The sequence below is a fragment of the Hyperolius riggenbachi genome, chromosome 2 (assembly GCF_040937935.1).
Source record: "Hyperolius riggenbachi isolate aHypRig1 chromosome 2, aHypRig1.pri, whole genome shotgun sequence".
NCBI classification, from domain to species: domain Eukaryota; kingdom Metazoa; phylum Chordata; class Amphibia; order Anura; family Hyperoliidae; genus Hyperolius; species Hyperolius riggenbachi.
In genome coordinates this window covers 556941794-556962331 of record NC_090647.1, presented here as the reverse complement: position 1 = coordinate 556962331, position 20538 = coordinate 556941794, and the positions used below count along the sequence as shown (strand labels likewise).

The 20538-nt window shown below is 44.2% G+C and overlaps 1 protein-coding gene across 10 annotated transcripts in view; it reads right to left on the bottom strand.

Annotated features, from left to right (window-relative positions):
• Window positions 1-20538, bottom strand: part of ZBTB20 (zinc finger and BTB domain containing 20) — a 1072531-nt gene that overhangs the window by 202503 nt on the left and 849490 nt on the right. For all 10 annotated transcript variants that reach the window (XM_068270868.1, XM_068270867.1, XM_068270865.1 and 7 more), the window contains one exon: window positions 19036-19158. The gene's annotated coding sequence lies outside the window, so the exon portion shown is untranslated. The remainder of the gene's footprint in view (window positions 1-19035; window positions 19159-20538) is intronic.

The following is a 20538-nucleotide window of genomic DNA, read 5'->3' as shown; positions in this document are numbered from 1 at the left end:
TTTTTATCGCTATCCGGCCAATTCAATCATTTGAGTGAACATTCTAGAAATTGATACTGCAAACCATACCCAATCGTTTTTTTGCTGAAATCAATTAGTTCTGTCAATTGCACCAGATAGAAGATTTAACAATACGTGAAGTACCGCTGCCTCTACTCTCTGCAGGCCCCGAAGGTAGACAAATCTCTCACTGACACAGATATGGTGCCTTATTTCTACTGAGGGCTGCCTGCTGGCTGCAAGGGGGCTTAGGACACCTCTCGGGGTCTCACATACACTGCGCTTTGGCCGGTGGTATTATGGTGGAGCCGCTTGGGTAAAGAGGGAGATGACGCCGGTTGTCTTTAGGAAATACCAGTGCTGCCTTATTGTTGATATTATTTATTAGACATACTTGTAAACCAACATTTTCGGGTCCACGTAAGGTCCCTTCATCAAGGCAAAGTCTCAACTGAACGAAAGTAATTCCCTGCTGGTGTCCAGGTGTCTACATGGCCCTAAAGTGTCAGATTACAAATGTATCTAATAAACAATATCAGCAATGAGGGGCGCTGGTATTTTCTAAAGACCTCTACTCAGGCCCGCATTTACCTCACAGGAGCCCATAGGCACAGATGTCCTGGCATCCTAGACTCTGCCCTCCATGAACCCACAAACCCCACTGGCTGACTCAGCTGTCACTTCTCCCTTACTTCCCTTGCCCATCATACCCTTACTTCCCTTGCCCATCATAGATAGCTGCACGTGCATACATATGAATAAGCTGCCGAGAGATTTGGGCGCAGGGTGAAGCCGACATAAAGGCCCTTCAAATTACAGTGTTTAATAGTAATTTGTGCTTCGTCTTTTGACAGTGCGGAAATTACTCACTGAGCGCCCCAATAGCCGTAAATCCTATTACAGCTGCGCCCAAATCTCCTGCGCGGTTTTTACAGGTTTCCCCAAGTGTTAGCCAGCCAGACAGAGGAGTAGCTATGGGTGGGCAAGGTGATACATATGTCCCTGGGCGCAGCACTGTTAGGGGGCTCAGCATGGCCATTGCACCCCCACATGCATGAGAGGCGGCTCGCTGGCTGCCCGAGGTTCCCCTACTTCTCTCCCTCCATCTGCAGAAGCGTTAGCAGCAGAATAAGGCTCTCTAATGGGGGCTCATCTGGCTATCTAAACAGGATGAAGGGGCACATCTGGCTAACTAAAGGGGCACACATTTGGCTATTTAAAGGGGGGCACATCTGGCTATCTGAATGGGGTGAGGGGGCACATATAGATATCTAAATAGCTTTTGACTCCACCCATGACCACATTCTGATGTGTGGCCACGGCCATTTTGTCCAGAGGGAGGGGCAAAAACGGTCGCTGTAAACCCTAGCTACGCCTCTACAGCCAGAAGTACCCTCAGTATTAAGTAGCTAGAGGTTCCCCCAAGTATTAGGTAGCTAGAGGAATCTCAGCTAGAGGTGCCCCTGACTAAAGGGAGATCTCGTCAGTGGAATGCAGAGAGCAGGGTGAGTAACCTCTCATTTACCCTCTCATCAGGACTCTGCATAGGGAAGGAGGGAGGGAGGGAGGGAGGCGCTCGGGGAGGGGAGTGAGCTGCCTCTCCATCATCAGATGCCTGTAGGCATGTGCCTACAGTGGCTTATCATAAACCTTGCCCTGCCTCTTCCTTACTGGCTGTGCCCAAGTGGAGAGCCCTATGCCAATTACAGACACAGGCCGTAAACTCACCGTGGCAAAGTTGGCGCCGGAGTAGTAACTGGAGACCACGGTTACCTGTCGGGGTTTTGAATCAGTTCGGACGTCGTCTATCGTGGAAACATCGGCATCAGAAAAGCTGAAGGTAGAGACAGCTATCGGCTCATGAAGCCAACCTCCGCAGAGCGCCGGATCCAAGCCGCCGCAGGATAATCCGTACGACAGGAACGGCGTCAAGACGGGAAATAATACCAACAGCTGCTGCTCTAAAACTGCTTTAAAAGAAATATATTCATTCCCGAAAAAGAAAAAAACAGAAAAACAAAAAACCCCAAATTCTGCTGGAGACGGGTGACAAGAGCGCCGCGCACTCCCTAATTATTCCGATCAAGAGAGAGAAACACAACACAAACTTTAATTGTGTTTAACTGATATTTAATCAGGATTCACTGAACTGCAGATTAAAGCTGAAATTCATAAACCATAATTAGCCGATCGTCACAATCTTATGGTCCACGGTCTCCCTCAGCCTGGGTGGCTGGCATGGTGCCCCGCATATTTGGCAGTGCGCGCCAGCCAGCCGAGTGCTCTGAGGTAAACGCATCAGCGCCCGAGTACAGGCCTCCCATTCCTTCTACCGGGCTGAGAACCCAAACAGCTCCGAGGAAGCCCAGAATCCCCCCGCTACTCTGCCGCACACAGACCCGGCTACGGCAAGCCTCGGCACCGTGCAACAAGCCTGGAGACGCTCTGTGCTCCTCTCTAAGATTCCTGTCCTTAAAGAGGAACTCCAGCCTAAACAAACATACTGTCATTAAGTTACATTCGTTATGTGCATTAAAATAGATAGGTAATATAATCTCTTACCCACTCTGTTTTAAAAGAAAAGGCAAATGTTTGTGATTTCATGAGGGCAGCCATCTTTTTGGTTGAATGGAGGTGAAGGGAGCATGAGACACAGTTCCAACTGTAGGGATGGTCGGAAATGCCAAGTTCCGATTCCGTGGTAAATCCGCATTCCGCCATTGCCAAATACCGATTCCGCTTTCCGCTACCAATTTCCGCATTCCGATGCGGAATTTCCGCCGGAAATCGCGGAAATTCCGCCCGACTTTAACATCGATTTTCTCAAAAACTTAAGGTCTTTTTGAAAACTTTTTTTGCATCTTGTTCAAGAGATTCTGTTTAACAAACCCTGAAAATTGGTGTTTCTAGGACTTACGGGGGCTATGCTATTAACTGCTAAAGTCGGCGGATTTTTACTGTTATGTAATTGCAGAAAATAGGCAGATGCAGATTTTCTGCATTTTACATTACAGTAAAAATCCGCTGACTTTAGCGGTTAATAGCAAAGCCCCCGTAAGTCCTAGAAACACCAAATTTTCAGGGTTTATTAAACAGAATTTCCTGAACAAGATGCAAAAAAAAGTTTTCAAAAAGACCTTATAGTTTTTGAGAAAATCGATGATTTCCGGTGGAAATTGCATTTCCGTGGAATCCTAAAGAGCATTCCTATCCAACTGTCCTGTGTCCTAATCACCCCTCCCAGCTGCAAGCACTGGGCAACGGGAACAACAACGTCAGAAATCCCATCATGCTTTGCACAGCATCAGGGGAAAAATGCCTGGTCAGATTTCTTTGATGGGGTGGAGCTTAGCTTCTGTGCAGCTAAAAACAAGGCTTGGGTAAGAAAAACAAAGTTCTGATGCTGTGAAACTGTTAAAGAAACACCAAGCCTTTTCAGTTCTGCTGAGTAGATTTTTAGTCTGGAGGTTCACTTTAAGGTATATGTATGGTATTTAGAAGCAGGCACTGCACGGTGTCTCTCAGTTAACATTACGTAGGTTAGGATTTCGGAAGCACCGTAAGTCTTTAGGATTAATGCGTCCTTACATTTTCAGCTGACCAAGGTGTTTGTGAACCTACCAGCGATCTTTGACTAATGTCTGCAGACACTTGGTGGGCGTGTCTCACTCTGCCTGTCAACCTGGGTGAACCTAACTTACCCGACTGTAAAGTAAATGACACAATGCATTACTACACTAGCCATCCGGATTTGGTAGTTGTATAGGTTATTTCAACAGTACTTGTTTTATGTACTGTACTTAATGCCTTGGTAACAGTAACACAATTTTAACCCATTCGCGTTCCGTCGTTTTCACTTGAGCAATGTTCACCTCCCATTGATTAGCCTATAACTTTATCACTACTTATCACAATGAACTGATCTATATCTTGTTTTTTCCGCCACCAATTAGGCTTTCTTTGGGGGGTACATTTTGCTAAGAGCCACTTTACTGTAAATGCATTTTAACAGGAAGAATAAGGAAAAAAACGGAAAAAAATCCATTATTTCTCAGTTTTCAGCCATTATAGTCTTAAAATAATACATGCCTCCATAATTAAAACTCACGTATTGTATTTGCCCATATGTCCCGGTTATTACACCATTAAAATAATGTCCCTATCACAATGTATGGCGACAATATTTTATTTGGAAATAAAGGTGCATTTTTTCCGTTTTGCATCTATCACTATTTACAAGTTTAAAAAAAAAAAAAAATAGAAATATTTCATCTTTACATTGATATTTAAAAAGTTTAGACCCTTAAGTAAATATTTACATGTTTTTTTTTTATTGTAATCTTTTTTTTTTTTTTTTTTTATATATTAAACATTTTATTTGGGTATTTTTGGGAGGGTGGGATGTAAACAATAGTTTTATAATGTAAATGTGTCTTGAGTTTTATTTTTTTTACTTTTAGTTGTAGTTTTACTTTTTGGCCACAAGACGGCGGCCATGAGTTTGTTTACATGACGTCACTCTAAGCGTAACATACACTTAGAGCAGGGGTCCCCAAATGTTTTGGGTCGAGGCCCGGGTCAACATACTTCAGACTGCTGGCGGCCGGAGTATACATAAAATGATGTAGAAGTCTTTGCGGGTCAGACAGTGAAGTATAACCAGGTGGCAACCTGCAGTCCAACTGGACAGCAGTGTCACCTGATGTGGAATTTGATTGGAAACCAGCGAATTACTGCTTTCTCACTTCATTCTATATGCAGACCACCAATATTTAAAGATGTAGCTAACCGCATCTGGAATACATTTTGTGTGTGGGGGGCCAGTAAAAAAGCCTCAGGGGACCACATTCGGCCCGCGGGCCTTACTTTGAGGACCACTGACTTAGAGCGACGCATGGGGGAGGCAACAGCCAGAAAAAGCGCAGCTTCCGAGAGAAGCTGTCACTTTTTCAGCGGGGGAGAGGAATCAGTGATCGGGCACCATAGCCCGATACACTGATTGCCTGGCTAACGAACTGCGAGCCCGGAGCGCGCGTGCACGCACGCGATCGGCCGCGGGAGCGCGCATGGTTCCGTGACGTAGTTTCTACGTCCAGGAACTAAAATAGGTTAAAAACGCAAAACCAAAAGCAGAACTATAGTATCCGTAGAAACTATAATAATAAAAAGTGGACATTAAAGGGGCACTATGGCAAAAAATTATAAAGTTTAAAATATGTGGAAACATACAAAAATAAAAAGTAGTTTTTTTCCAGAGTAAAATGAGCCATAAATTACTTTTCTCATATGCTGCTGTCACTTACAGTATGGCTCAGTGCACACCAAAACTGCTAGCAGATCCTCCAAACGCTAGAGGTTTTTGGAGCAGATTTCAGAGCGATTTTAGGCATGTTTAGAGACGTTTTCTAAACATGCCTAGCGTTTTTGTGTAGCAGATTACACATATTGTTACAGTAAAAGCTGTTACTGAACAGTTTCTGTAACAAAAACGCTTGGAAAACCATTCTGATCTAGCGTTTTTCCAGAGCGGTTTGTGTTTTTCCTATACTTTACATTGAGGCAGAAACGCTTCTGCAAACCGCAAACGTGCTGCAGGAGGCACGTTTGCGGTTCGCTAAAAACCGCTAACCGCTGGTGTGCACCATCCCATAGAGATACATTAGCCAAGCGTTTTCACAGGTGGAAGTGGTTTGCGGATCGCTGCAAAAACCGCTCGGTGTGCACCAGGCCTAAGTAGTAGAAATCTGACAGGAGTGACAGGTTTTGGACTAGTCCATCGCTTCATAGGGGATTTTCAGCAAGGCTTTTATTCTTTAGAAAGCTATTCCCTAAAAAGGATTTAAACAATGATGCTGGCCAGCCTCCCTGCTCGCTACAGTTTTTTGGCAGTTGGACAGAGCAACTGCCATTCACTAAGTGCTTTTGAAAATAAATATATCCCTGAGAATCCCCTATAAAAAGATGGATTAGTCCAAAACCTGTCACTTCTGTCAGATTTCTACTACCTACTGTAAGTGACAGCAACATAGGAGAAAAGTAATTTATGGCTCATTTTACTCTGGAAAAAATGTACTTCTTATTTGTATATGTTTGCACATATTTTAAACTTTACAGTTTTTCGCTGTAGTTCCCCTTTAAATTCCATTGCAACCACTGATCAGATACACAATGGTGAAAATGATATCTGACAAATGCCAATTCCCCGACTGAGAAATGTTGTCAGTGATCTGTAATGGTCTGTGGAGCAACACATAGAAGCAGGTGATTTTTTTTAGCGATTTCAGTACTTTCAGATTTAAAGAGGAACTCCAGTGAAAATAATGTAGGAAAAAAGTGCTTCATTTTTACAATAATTATGTATAAATGATTTAGTCAGTGTTTGCCCATTGTAAAATATTTTAAATCCCTGATTTATATTCTGACATTTATCACATGGTGACATTTTCACTGCTGGCAAGTGATGTAGCTGCTGCTTGCTGTTGTGGCAGTTGGAAACAGCTGTAAACAGCTATTTCCCACAATGCAACAAGGTTCACAGACAGGAGACTGCCAGAAGTACCTCGGTACTCAGAGCTTCTTGTGGGAGGGGTTTTACCACAATATCAGCCATACAGAGCCCCCTGATGGTCTGTTTGTGAAAAGGAATAGATTTCTCATGTAAAAGGGGGTATCAGCTACTGATTGGGATGAAGTTCAATTCTTGGTCGGAGTTTCTCTTTAACTACTCCCTTTAAGTTTCTTCCTAGTGACAGGGTTGGGGCTTTGACAGGTGAAGTGGATCAGATTTGGGCAGGCAGTTCTCCAGATGCCTCTTGTACACAGTTAAACGGTAAAGGTCTGTCCAGTCTTTCTGCTGTACAGAAGTCCATTTAGGGGTGTAGAGAGTCACCAGTCTGATAGAGGTACCGTAATAGTCTGAAGATTTCTTCTCATCTGGTCAAAGTAAAACTGCTGTTTTAATAATTTTTTGATCCACATACATTTTGCATCACCCTGATCACATGACAGCTCTGACACTCTTTACCCCTGGCTCCTCCTATTTTCCTGATCACATGACAGCATAGCTCGCTCAATCTTTAGCCCTGCCTCCTCCCACTACCTTGATCACAGGACAGCACAGCTCTGTCACTCTTTACCCCTGGCTCCTCCTATCTTCCTGATCACATGAGAGTACAGCTCTCTCAATGTTTAGCCCTGGCTCCTCCCATTATCCTGATCACATGACAGCACAGCTCCGTCACTCTTTAGCCCTGGCTCCTCCTATCTTCCTGATCACATGAGAGTACAGCTCTCTCAGTCTTTAAAAAGAAACTCCGACCAAGAATTGAACTTTATCCCAATCAGTAGCTGATACCTCCTTTTTCATGAGAAATCTATTCCTTTTCACAAACAGACCATCAGGGGGCGCTGTATGACTGATATTGTGGTGAAACCCCTCCCACAAGAAACAAGAAAAGTACGTACTCTTGGCAGTTTCCTGTCTGTGAACCTTGCTGCATTGTGGGAAATAGCTGTTTACAGCTGTTTCCAACTGCCAAAAAAACATGCAGCAGCTACATCACTTGCCAGCAGTAAAAATGTCACCATGTAATAAATGACCAGAATGTAAATCAGGGATTTAAAATATTTTTCAATGGGCAAACACTGACTAAATCATTTATACATAATTATTGTTAAAATGAAGCACTTTTTATTACATTATTTTCACTGGAGTTCCTCTTTAAGCTCTGGCTGCTCCCATTACCATAATCACATGACAGCACAGCTTCATCAGCTTTAGCTCTGGCTCCTCCCATTACCCTGATCACACGACAGCACAGCTTCATCACTCTTTAGCTCTGGCTCCTCCCATTACCCTGATCACATGACAGCACAGCTTCATCACTCTTTAGCTCTGGCTCCTCCCATTACCCCGATCACATGACAACACAGCTTAATCACTCTCTAGACCCTACACTTCTCATTATCTTGATCAGATCAGGAAGGGAAGCACCTGCCTGGGGCGAGTACTTTCCATTCTTTGTGTTTTATATTTTAGAGGGTAGGTGTGGGTGGTCTCCCTGTTGGTGAGGGCACTTGGTGGGCTTCCTGCACCCCCTTGGGGTGTAACTTGCGGGTGGTGGTCCAAGCAGTGGTGTAGCAATAGGGGGTGCAGAGGTATCGACTGCATCGGGGCCCTTGGGCCACAGGGGCCCCGAAGGGTCCACCCTCTATTACAGTATTAGCTCTCTATTGGTCCTGTGCTCATAATAATCACTTCTATAGATGCTTTGAATAGTGGTAATCATTAACACACTGTTCCCCATCCCCTTCTTGCACCTCTGACACTGTAGTTGCCATTGGCAGGTGCGCCGTATCAATTGTTATGTACAGAGTGCTTGGGGGGCCCCATGTAAAACTTGCATCGGGGCCCACAGCTCCTTAGCTACGCCACTGGGTCCCAGGAAGTGTGAGCACTTGGGACCCCAAATACTAGTACTAGTAATTTTAGTTTTTTGTCACATCGTGGACGATCCTGCAGTCCCCTCTTCCAAGATGGCCGCCAGTCCCTCCTCTTCCAGTGCTGAACATAATGTTGGGGTACGGGTGTGATTAGCAGGACGCTGAAGGATGGAGACACTTGTCACGGTGGAGGATAGGGGGCCTGGAGATGAAGAATAGGCCTCCTTTGGGAGGAGAGTAACACCTTCTCTCTGCACAGGTGTATTCTTTATTGTTGCCTGGAGATGAGCTATAATGCCATAGTGACAGGTGCTCTCCTCGCTGTGCCAGTCTCTCCTTGCCCTATTGTGTATGGCCCAGACTGGAGCCTGCCAGCCAGCCGGGGCCCAGACCTCTCTCTCTCTCTGTATCAGATACTCTTATCTGTCCCTGAATTAGATTCCCTGTAATCTTCGCTGGAAAGCTTTTCTGCTGTAAAACCAACCTTTCAGAATCTGATCCGGCCGTAACCCAATCGGTGAACGTCGGCGTTGTGGGAGAGAGGAGAGGTGCGCTGAGGACAAAGGATTCATCTAGAGTGAGATGTAAACAATCAGAGCTCTTCAGACACCCGATACTGGACGCCACAGTCGGGGAGAATTCCATTAGGATTTATTATGTATATTTTTGTGCCTGCAGCTTAACCTTCCCAGGAAGAACGTTTAAAGTCTGATAGCGGTTTATTTTTTGTTTTGTTTCGGGTTTTATTTACCAGCAGATGACGATCCTAAAGGTGCCCATTAACGGTGCTAATTTTTTTTGCCGACAACCATATTTTCGATAAGACCATTCAGATGGAAAGAAAAAATCGTATTTAAAGTAGACTTGAACTTTTGCACAGAACAGAAGGAGAAATGCACCCTGTATGTATTTAGAGAGCTCAGCCTGTCTAATTCCCCCTCATCTGTGGCTAATCACAAATGTAATTTGATTCCTCAGCTGTGTCAGCTGACTGCCTCGGCAGAGCAGCTAATTTGTAAACACAGGATGTTAACCCTATGTCGGCTTCCAGGAAAGCAGGAAGAAGACACAGTGCAGATGTATTTCAGTATTTGTATCATCTGTAACAAAGAAATGTTTTTCTGTAAAGATTATTAAAGAGACTGTAATAAAAAAAAAAGTCCCGGGGGGGGGAGAGGGAGTACTCACCTTAGTAGGGGGAAGCCTCAGGGCCCCTATGAAGCTTCCCCCTCCGTTGTAGCTGCAGGCAATCCAGCGATGGCTCTCCCGAAGCGTCCCGCAATCTGGGCTCGACAAGCCTGACAAGACTTGATATATTTACCTTCCGTGGCTCCAGCAGGTGGCGCTGTTGCGGCTCTCAGCACGGAGATAGGCGGAAATAGCCAATCTCTGTCAGGTCCGCTCTACTATGCAGGTGCAGGAGACTTGCGCCTGCGCAGTAGAGCGGCCCGACAGCGGTCAGCTATTTCTGCCTATCTCCGAGCGGAGAGGCGATACTGCGCCTGCGCTGGAGCCGGGAAGGAGCACAGCGAGACCGCCGTGGGACACAGGAGGACGGGGAAGCCTCCATAGGATCCGGAGGCTTCCCCCACCCAAGCTGTGTAACCCCCCAGGGGAACTTTTTTTACATACAGGTTTTCTTTAAGAGCTGTTGCTTATCTTTTAGAGCAGAGAAGAAGTTCTCAGTTCAGATCCGCTTTACTTGACTCGTAGCATTAAAAAATAATCCAATTTAGGATTGCATTCACGATCATATCCCTAAGATTGTAAGCCATTGGCAGGGTCCTCCCTTCCCTTTCCTATGACCACCTCATACTTGTATTACTGGTCCTATCTAACCAGCCCAAATCACATGATCATGTATCTTGTACCCTATTTGCCTTGTATAACTTTGTCCTATGTTGTATAACCTTATTACATTTGTCATCCTTTGTACCATTGTATGTATTTATTGGGCAGCATGGTGGCGTAGTGGTTAGCACTCTTGCCTTGCAGCGCTGTGTCCCCGGTTCGAATCCCAGCCAGGGCACTATCTGCATGAAGTTTGTATGTTCTTCCCGTGTCTACGTGGGTTTCCTCCGGGCACTCCAATTTCCTCCCACATCCCAAAAACATACAGAGAAGTGAATTGGCCCTAGACCAGGCATGGGCAAACTTGGCCCTCCAGCTGTTGAGGAACTGCAAGTCCCACAATGCATTGCAGGAGCCTGACAGCCACAGTCATGACTCATAAAGGCAAATGCATTGTGGGACTTGTAGTTCCGTAACAGCTGGAGGGCCGAGTTTTCCCATGCCTGCCCTAGACTATGATACATGCACGACACGATACAGAAATAGACATAGGACTATGACAGGGACTAGATTGTAAGCCCCTCTGAGGGACAGTTATGGGACAAGACAACATACTCTGTACAGCCACGTGGAAGATTTCCAGCGCTTTATAAATACAAAATATTAATTATAAGTATAAATACTATAAGTATTTAATATACATACAAACATTAATGACAATTGTCCTGGGCTGCACAATATGTTGGAACTTTATGAATGCAATAAATAATAATAATATCTAGAAAAAAATCTGTCCAATCGATCGACCATTTCTGTAAGGAAACAAGTGCGATTGCTCAGGATCGATTGGATCCATCAGCTTCTCTGTTTTCATACAATGCAATCAGAAGAATCTGGTCGAAAATACGATGGTTCACTAATAATTGTGCCGTCAATGAGCAGCTTGACAGTAAGAGCTGCTTATGGACATTTTCTGACCTTGGTCTCATTTAAATGATTACCATCAGTTTGGGAAACAGCAGAAAGTCTGTAGACCCACCTGATCTCATGTCTCTATTGTTCCTAAAGGTGCCCACACACCATACAATAAAATGATCCGATTTTACGGCAATTCCATAAAAACTAGCGGATTTCTTGAAAAATTAAAAGCTTTTTTGTTTCAAAATGATTATTGAATTTTATCAACTTGGAAAAACAAAACAAAAACAATAACAATTCTTATTTTACAATAGAGGTCTCCATGTTATTCTAAACATAAATGAAACATTCTGAAAAATAATAAAACATTGTAGCATATAACAAATAAGATTTAATCGACCAATTCCGTATTATGTACCAGTGTCTATATTCGGCATACATTAGTCTGTATTACTATTGGACCCCAAGTTAGTTTCACACTCTGTACAGCACCACGGAATATGTTGGCGCTTTATGAATCAATCATTGTAATAACATGTTGTGTATGATATGTAAGGGCTCCCTAATGCAGCAGCACAGCGGTCCCTGCGTTATCCTGGGAGCTTTTTCATTGTTACAGCGCTCTGATATTACGTCTTCTGCAGGCAATTTTTTGGTTTGTGATTTTTGGTTTTACGGCAAAATACAGACTTACAAAGCTGCCCAATATGCGGAAAAAACAGCCAAACACGACAAATTTCCCAAGTCGACTCTGACATTGACTCGTATTTCAAGTGCAGTGGTGTCTGTTTTCCCGTGGGGCCCATTCACACTGGGGTACTTTTTGGCATTTTCCAGCGCTTTACTGATCACGGGTGATGAGGAAATTATTCTGAATAATGTACCCCTATGACATCATTCACACTGCAGCGCTTACGACTTCCGTAACTTGCAAACGTGCTGCATGTAGCATTTTTGGAGAGATCGTGGATCTCATTCATTGCCTGGGTAGGGGCCCTCCTGGCCACACAGTATACTCATATCTTGGGGCAGGGAACACACTAGGCACAATCGCTAGCGTTAAGGAAAACAATAGCGTTTTTTACACTAATGCAAGTCTATGGCCTGCATGTACAAACGCATATATGTGCAATTTACAGTGTGTGTTTTTGAAAACACACAACTTGCTGGATAATGTCTAAAAACACACGTAATGGGCTTGATTCACTAACCGGCGCTAAGTGTTAGCGCCGATGTCAAAAGCCATTACTTCGCGCACAGCCACGCTCACTGGACGCGCAGAGTGTGTGCGCCTATATGAGTGCGCGGTGCGACGATAACGGCGCATCAGGTGCCCCCGAAGCGGTGCATTAATGCGCCGGTTCAGGGGCACCCGATGAGCCGTTATAAAGGGGCAGTGGGTGCGACGTTATAGTTGCACCGCACACTAACATAGGCGCACTCGCGCTGTGTGCGCAGTGAGCAGTACTAAGACTGATGTGTGGGCGCAAACTACTTAGTGCCGTAGATTCCACTAAGTAAGCTTAGTGCCGGTTAGTGAATCAAGCCCCATGTGTCTTAACGGAGACGCAGAGGTATGTGTTTTTAATGTGTTTTTTTTTAGTTTTTGCTATTGTATTTTATTCCATTGATTATGTAAGTAATAAAAAATGATAAACGCACCAAAGATGCATTAAAAAAAATGCACACGTGGATCACAAACGCATACAAAACGCACAGTGCAGAATGCGCATGGTTCCTGCACTGCCTAGAGCGCTCCCAGTCTCACCTTAATAAGTAAAATTAACTTGATAATATACTTCGTCCATCTTGGTGTGAAGGGCCAGCATCTGCTTACAGTGAACACTTGTAAACCCCCCTTCCCCCCCTCTGAATGTGTTCTAATGAGGGTGCTTCCAGTATCTGAAGAAGCATCCTTATTGGTGGAAAACAAGAGATAAAGTTCTCCAGATTCCCCTCCACTCGCCCCACACCGTGGGAAAAGAAGAGGAATAAAGAGAGAGAGAAAAGAGCTGAGATAAGGCCGGGAGAGAATAGAGAGTCAGTCTCTAGAAAGGTAAGATACACCTCGGTGACAAGTCAATACATGTGTTTTATCAATAATGCATTGCTAATACAGACAGGACTGATCTTACCACCCGACAGATCTGTGACACCCACCGTGTCTATAAACATATTCCCATTACACGTAGCATGGCTGCGGCGCTACCGGCTAGTCTAAAAATCTACCTAATCCTTCATACTCCTGATTATTCCCCGAATACATTAAATGTTGTGTATAACCGCATCACATATCTGTGATCTAAATTCCATCGCGATCGGTTATCGGTAGCTCAGGTCTGATAGGGCGGGTCAGGGAGGAAGTCAAGTCCAGAGAAGAGTGATCAGGCCTGATGCGCCGAACACAGAGGTGAGTCAGATCACAGATACTGTATATAAATACAAATAAATACAATGTAAATCCTTTAGATTGTAAGCTTGCCGGGCTCTCTCACCCTTTTGTGTCTTGGCATTCGTTATTCATTTTGTGTCTTACAATTTGTGAAAGATTTTATTCCCCATGCTTCTTTTGTCACTGTAAAAACCAATTCTGTATTTTATATATTGGTGTATACCATTGTCTGTATTATTTTGTTCCTCATGTTTGTTTCTTACTTTGTACAGCACCACAGAATATGTTGGTGCTTTATAAATCAATAAAAATAAATAATGCTGTCACACACAGGCATCAGTAGTGGTGGTGAGTTTGGAAGGAGTGTGTGTGTGTGTGTGTGGGGGGGGGGGGGGGGGTGGCGGGGGGGGGGGGGTGGCGTGAAGCTGTCAGCAAGCAGGCAGCACAAGAGCAACTCTGATGTACGAGTCCAGGTTCAGAGAGGAGTGGTCAGGCCTGACCTGTAGATAACAATTCAGATAGCAACGTACAGCAACCCTGCTGTACGTTAGCAGGTGCAGTACAGAGAGAAGTGGCCACTGGCCAGGTCTGATGTGAAGAATACAGATATTAAGTCAGATCAGAGATATGTATGTATAAGTAATGCTGTCACACACAAGCAGCCCTGGTGTGCATGTACAGGTATCAAGAGAATCCACCAGGCAAGATGTGCAGAACACAGATATTAATTCAGATCTCAGATATAGAAGTAATGCTTCAATGCATAAGCAGCCCGGGTGTACACGTACAGGTAACGAGAGAAGCAGCCAGGCATGAGTTGCAGAGCACAGATATTAAGTCAGATCACAGATATGTAAGTAATGCCATCAGGCATAAACAGCCTTGGTGTACATGTACAGTTACTGAGAGAAACGGTCAGGCACAATGTGCAGATAACAGATATTAAGTCAGATCACAGATATGTAAGTAATGCTGTCACACACAAGCAGCTTGGTGTACATGTGCCAAGAGAAGCCTCCAGGCATGATGTGTAGATAACAGATATGCAAGTAATGATGTCACACACAAGCCGCCGTGGTGTACATGTCCAGGTACTGAGAGAAATGGCCAGGCATGATGTGCAGAGCACAGATATTAAGTCAGATCACAGATATGTAAGTAATGCTGTCACACATAAGCAGCCCTGGTGTACATGTGCTGAGAGAAGTGGCCAGGCATGATGTGCAGATAACAGATATTATGTCAGATCACAGATATGTAGGTAATGCTGTCACACACAAAGCAGCCCTGGTGTACATGTACTGGTATTGAGATGAGTGGCCAGGCATGATGTGCAGAACACAGAAATGAAGTCAGATCACAGATATGTAAGTAATGCTGTCACACACAAGCAGCCCTGCTTTACATGTACTGGTATTGAGAGAAGTGGCCAGTGCAGATAACAGAGCACATATAATAAGTCAGATCACAGATATGTAAGTAATGCTGTCACACACAAAGCAGCCCTGGTGTACATGTACTGGTATTGAGATAAGTGGCTAGGCATGATGTGCAGAACACAGATAATAAGTCAGATCACAGATATGTAAGTAATGCTGTCACACACAAAGCAGCCCTGGTGTACATGTACTGGTATTGAGATAAGTGGCCAGGCATGATGTGCAGAACACAGAAATGAAGTCAGATCACAGATATGTAAGTAATGCTGTCACACACAAGCAGCCCTGCTTTACATGTACTGGTATTGAGAGAAGTGGCCAGTGCAGATAACAGAGCACATATAATAAGTCAGATCACAGATATGTAAGTAATGCTGTCACACACAAAGCAGCCCTGGTGTACATGTACTGGTATTGAGATAAGTGGCCAGGCATGATGTGCAGAACACAGATACTAAGACAGATCACAGATATGTAAGTAATGCTGTCACACACAAAGCAGCCCTGGTGTACATGTACTGGTATTGAGATAAGTGGCCAGGCATGATGTGCAGAACACAGAAATGAAGTCAGATCACAGATATGTAAGTAATGCTGTCACACACAAAGCAGCCCTGGTGTACATGTACTGGTATTGAGATAAGTGGCCAGGCATGATGTGCAGAACACTGAAATGAAGTCAGATCACAGATATGTAAGTAATGCTGTCACACACAAGCAGCCCTGCTTTACATGTACTGGTATTGAGAGAAGTGGCCAGTGCAGATAACAGAGCACATATAATAAGTCAGATCACAGATATGTAAGTAATGCTGTCACACACAAAGCAGCCCTGGTGTACATGTACTGGTATTGAGATAAGTGGCTAGGCATGATGTGCAGAACACAGATAATAAGTCAGATCACAGATATGTAAGTAATGCTGTCACACACAAAGCAGCCCTGGTGTACATGTACTGGTATTGAGAGAAGTGGCCAGGCATGATGTGCAGAACACAGAAATGAAGTCAGATCACAGATATGTAAGTAATGCTGTCACACACAAGCAGCCCTGCTTTACATGTACTGGTATTGAGAGAAGTGGCCAGTGCAGATAACAGAGCACATATAATAAGTCAGATCACAGATATGTAAGTAATGCTGTCACACACAAAGCAGCCCTGGTGTACATGTACTGGTATTGAGATAAGTGGCCAGGCATGATGTGCAGAACACAGATAATAAGTCAGATCACAGATATGTAAGTAATGCTGTCACACACAAAGCAGCCCTGGTGTACATGTACTGGTATTGAGATAAGTGGTCAGGCATGATGTGCAGAACACAGAAATGAAGTCAGATCACAGATATGTAAGTAATGCTGTCACACACAAAGCAGCCCTGGTGTACATGTACTGGTATTGAGATAAGTGGCCAGGCATGATGTGCAGAACACTGAAATGAAGTCAGATCACAGATATGTAAGTAATGCTGTCACACACAAGCAGCCCTGCTTTACATGTACTGGTATTGAGAGAAGTGGCCAGTGCAGATAACAGAGCACATATAATAAGTCAGATCACAGATATGTAAGTAATGCTGTCACACACAAAGCAGCCCTGGTGTACATGTACTGGTATTGAGATAAGTGGCTAGGCATGATGTGCAGAACACAGATAATAAGTCAGATCACAGATATGTAAGTAATGCTGTCACACACAAAGCAGCCCTGGTGTACATGTACTGGTATTGAGAGAAGTGGCCAGGCATGATGTGCAGAACACAGAAATGAAGTCAGATCACAGATATGTAAGTAATGCTGTCACACACAAGCAGCCCTGCTTTACATGTACTGGTATTGAGAGAAGTGGCCAGTGCAGATAACAGAGCACATATAATAAGTCAGATCACAGATATGTAAGTAATGCTGTCACACACAAAGCAGCCCTGGTGTACATGTACTGGTATTGAGATAAGTGGCCAGGCATGATGTGCAGAACACAGATAATAAGTCAGATCACAGATATGTAAGTAATGCTGTCACACACAAGCAGCCCTGCTTTACATGCACTGGTATTGAGAGAAGTGGCCAGTGCAGATAACAGAGCACATATAATAAGTCAGATCACAGATATGTAAGTAATGCTGTCACACACAAAGCAGCCCTGGTGTACATGTACTGGTATTGAGATAAGTGGCCAGGCATGATGTGCAGAACACAGATAATAAGTCAGATCACAGATATGTAAGTAATGCTGTCACATACAAATCAGCCCTGGTGTACATGTACTGGTATTGAGATAAGTGGCCAGGCATGATGTGCAGAACACAGAAATGTAGTCAGATCACAGATATGCTAGTAAATGAGATGCACAAGCAATCATCAGGCAGGCTAAAGGTCCTCAGCTCTTTGCAGGTGGGAAAACATTTATCGCATTCTGGCTGCATTATTGATCAGGAGCAACTCAAAATGCATTTAGCGTAATTCCAAGTGCACTTATCCTTTAAGAGTGAATGTTCTGTGGCAGGTCCCCCTGGGTGGCGGGATTCTCCTGCCTCGCCTCAGGTAAGCATGGATGGGCTCCGGCGCTCTCTGTATTATTCAGCGCGCTGCGCACAGCCTCTCAGGCTCATATTGTATGCACCATTTCTCTCCACTGAAAACACATCCAGCCTCGCATCAGGCGGCGGCAAACACAACAATCTCTGAGGCACAATAAACATTCTGGGCTCCATCTTGTTCTAACACCCCAAAGCTGCCAGAGCTGCAGCGCCATTCCTGGGGACGCTCCGACGCAGCCATACGCACCAGTGAATCCATCGCAGGAGGGGGACCCGCTTTACATATTCTGCAGAGCCGGTGATTCTACAGGTCTTTACGCAGCAAAACGCCAACTTATTACATTATAAAAACAAAGCAACGTGCTCTTTTTCCATAAGATTTCACCTGAACTGAGAAAGGTACCGAGGATCCAGCAAACCAGGGCAGGGGGGGGCTACTGTGCACAAAAGGAACAGATATGCTGAGAAAACAGGAGAAGTGGTACTGTGCACTGTGCATCCATACAGAGGAGTAACAGATACACTCAGCAGACATGAGAAGTGGTACTGTGCACTGTCCATCCATACAGGGGAGGAACAGATACACTCAGCAGACAGGAGAAGTGGTACTGTGCACTGTCCATCCATACAGAGGAGGAACAGATACACACAGCAACCCCCCCCTCCCCCCTCCATACCCCCCAACACCTTGGCCAGCCTAGAGGACAGACTCGGCTGAGCGCTGGCCGAGAGCATTGCTTTTCTCACTCAAACTGTTCCCCGCATGATCAGTAGTGATGGATGTTGCTCCCGGCCGCACTCCCCTCCGTGTACAAGCGTGACTGCACTGTGCAGGTGCAAAGTACGCTCATGCCTGCATAGTAGACTGGGCCATTGCATGCACAAGCAGCTCCGCAACACTGCGCAGGCGTTATCCCTACTGGCGGCTGCACAGGGCGACTGCACTCCTACATGGAGACAAGCGAATCTGCAAAGAGGAAGTGGAGGGCCCCAGCAAGCAGCCCAGGAAGGGGGGTGGAGTCTAGGAGGATCAAGGTAAGTATTTAACTTTTTATCTCAGAACAGATTTGCCTTCAGATGATGCCTTTCACTGGCCGACTAAACAGTCCTCAAGGAAACATTTTCAGTACAGTAAATACCTTTTCAGACCCAACCTTGAGAGCATTTCCATACATTTACAAATCAGAAGACGGTGCAGGAATTGTTCTGTTAGCATTAGGACGCTGTACAGCTAATTGTGACACTCTCGTAAGTCCTCTTGAGGGATTCTCACTTGTCTCGGAGGCTGTGGCCTGGCACTGAGCTAACACTTCCCTGACACTCCTATCATTTTCTAATGACAAAGAAGAAAGTCTGCTCCACATCTGCCCCCCGGGCTGAGCAGTCGCCTCCTGATCTGCTGCTCACTGTGAGGAAGGCCTGGGAGAGGCTGCCGAGTGACGTACGCCAACGAGTGGGTTTGGCAGCGGCTGATGTTTGCTTGTGGCGAGGAAAGGGAGCGGGGAGACTTACCTCTTCAAAGCAGCAGGTCTGGGCGTCTGGCTGTGCGGCTCGATGTCATCCCTACACTCGCCGTGTGGATCATCAACATGAAGATAAAATCCCAAGATCCTACTGATGCCAACACACGCTCACCTGCAGGGGAAGACACATGGCAGCTGTTAATGGTCAGGTAAAGGAACACTATTACATAGATATATCAAAGAGGTACTGTTGTCGTGACCATAACATAGTGAATACAATTCAATTAATATCTACAGAGTAACAAATCTCAGTGAATATCTGTAGAGTAACAACTCTCAGTGAATATCTGTAGAGTACTAAATCTCAATGAATATCTGCAGAGTACTACATCTCAGTAAATATATGTAGAGTAATAAATATCAGTGAATATCTACAGAGTATCAAATCTCAGTGAATATCTGCAAAGCACCAAATCTCAGTGAATATCTGCAAAGCACCAAATTTCAGTGAATATCTCTAGAGTAACACATCTCAGTGAATATCTGTAGAGTAACACATCTCAGTGAATATCTCTAGAGTAACACATCTCAGTGAATATCTCTAAAGTAACAAATCTCAGTGAATATCTCTAGAGTAACAAATCTCAGTGAATATCTGTAGAGTAACACATCTCAGTGAATATCTGTAGAGTAACAAAGCTCAGTGAATATCTGTAGAGTAACACATCTCAGTGAATATCTGCAAAGCACCAAATCTCAGTGAATATCTGCAAAGCACCAAATTTCAGTGAATATCTGTAGAGTAACACAACTCAGTGAATATCTCTAGAGTAACACATCTCAGTGAATATCTGTAGAGTAACACATCTCAGTGAATATCTCTAGAGTAACACATCTCAGTGAATATCTGTAGAGTAACAAATCTCAGTGAATATCTGTAGAGTAACACATCTCAGTGAATATCTCTAGAGTAACAAATCTCAGTGAATATCTGTAGAGTAACACATCTCAGTGAATATCTGTAGAGTAACAAATCTCAGTGAATATCTGCAGAGTACTAAATCTCAGTAAATATATGTAGAGTAATAAATCTCACTGAGTATATACAGAGTATCAAATCTCAGTAAATACCTGCAAAGCACCAAATCTCAGTGAATATCTGTAGAGTAACAAATCTCAGTGAATATCTGCAGAGTACTAAATCTCAGTGAATATCTGCAGAGTACTACATCTCAGTAAATATATGTAGAGTAATAAATCTCCGTGGATATCTACAGAGTATCAAATCTCAGTGAATATCTGTAGAGTAACAAATCTCAGTGAATATCTGCAAAGCACCAAATCTCAGTGAATATCTGCAAAGCACCAAATCTCAGTGAATATCTGCAAAGCACCAAAGCTCAGTGAATATCTGCAAAGCACCAAATTTCAGTGAATATCTCTATGGAGTAACACATCTCAGTGAATATCTGTAGAGTAACACATCTCAGTGAATATCTGTAGAGTAACAAATCTCAGTGAATATCTGCAAAGCACCAAATCTCAGTGAATA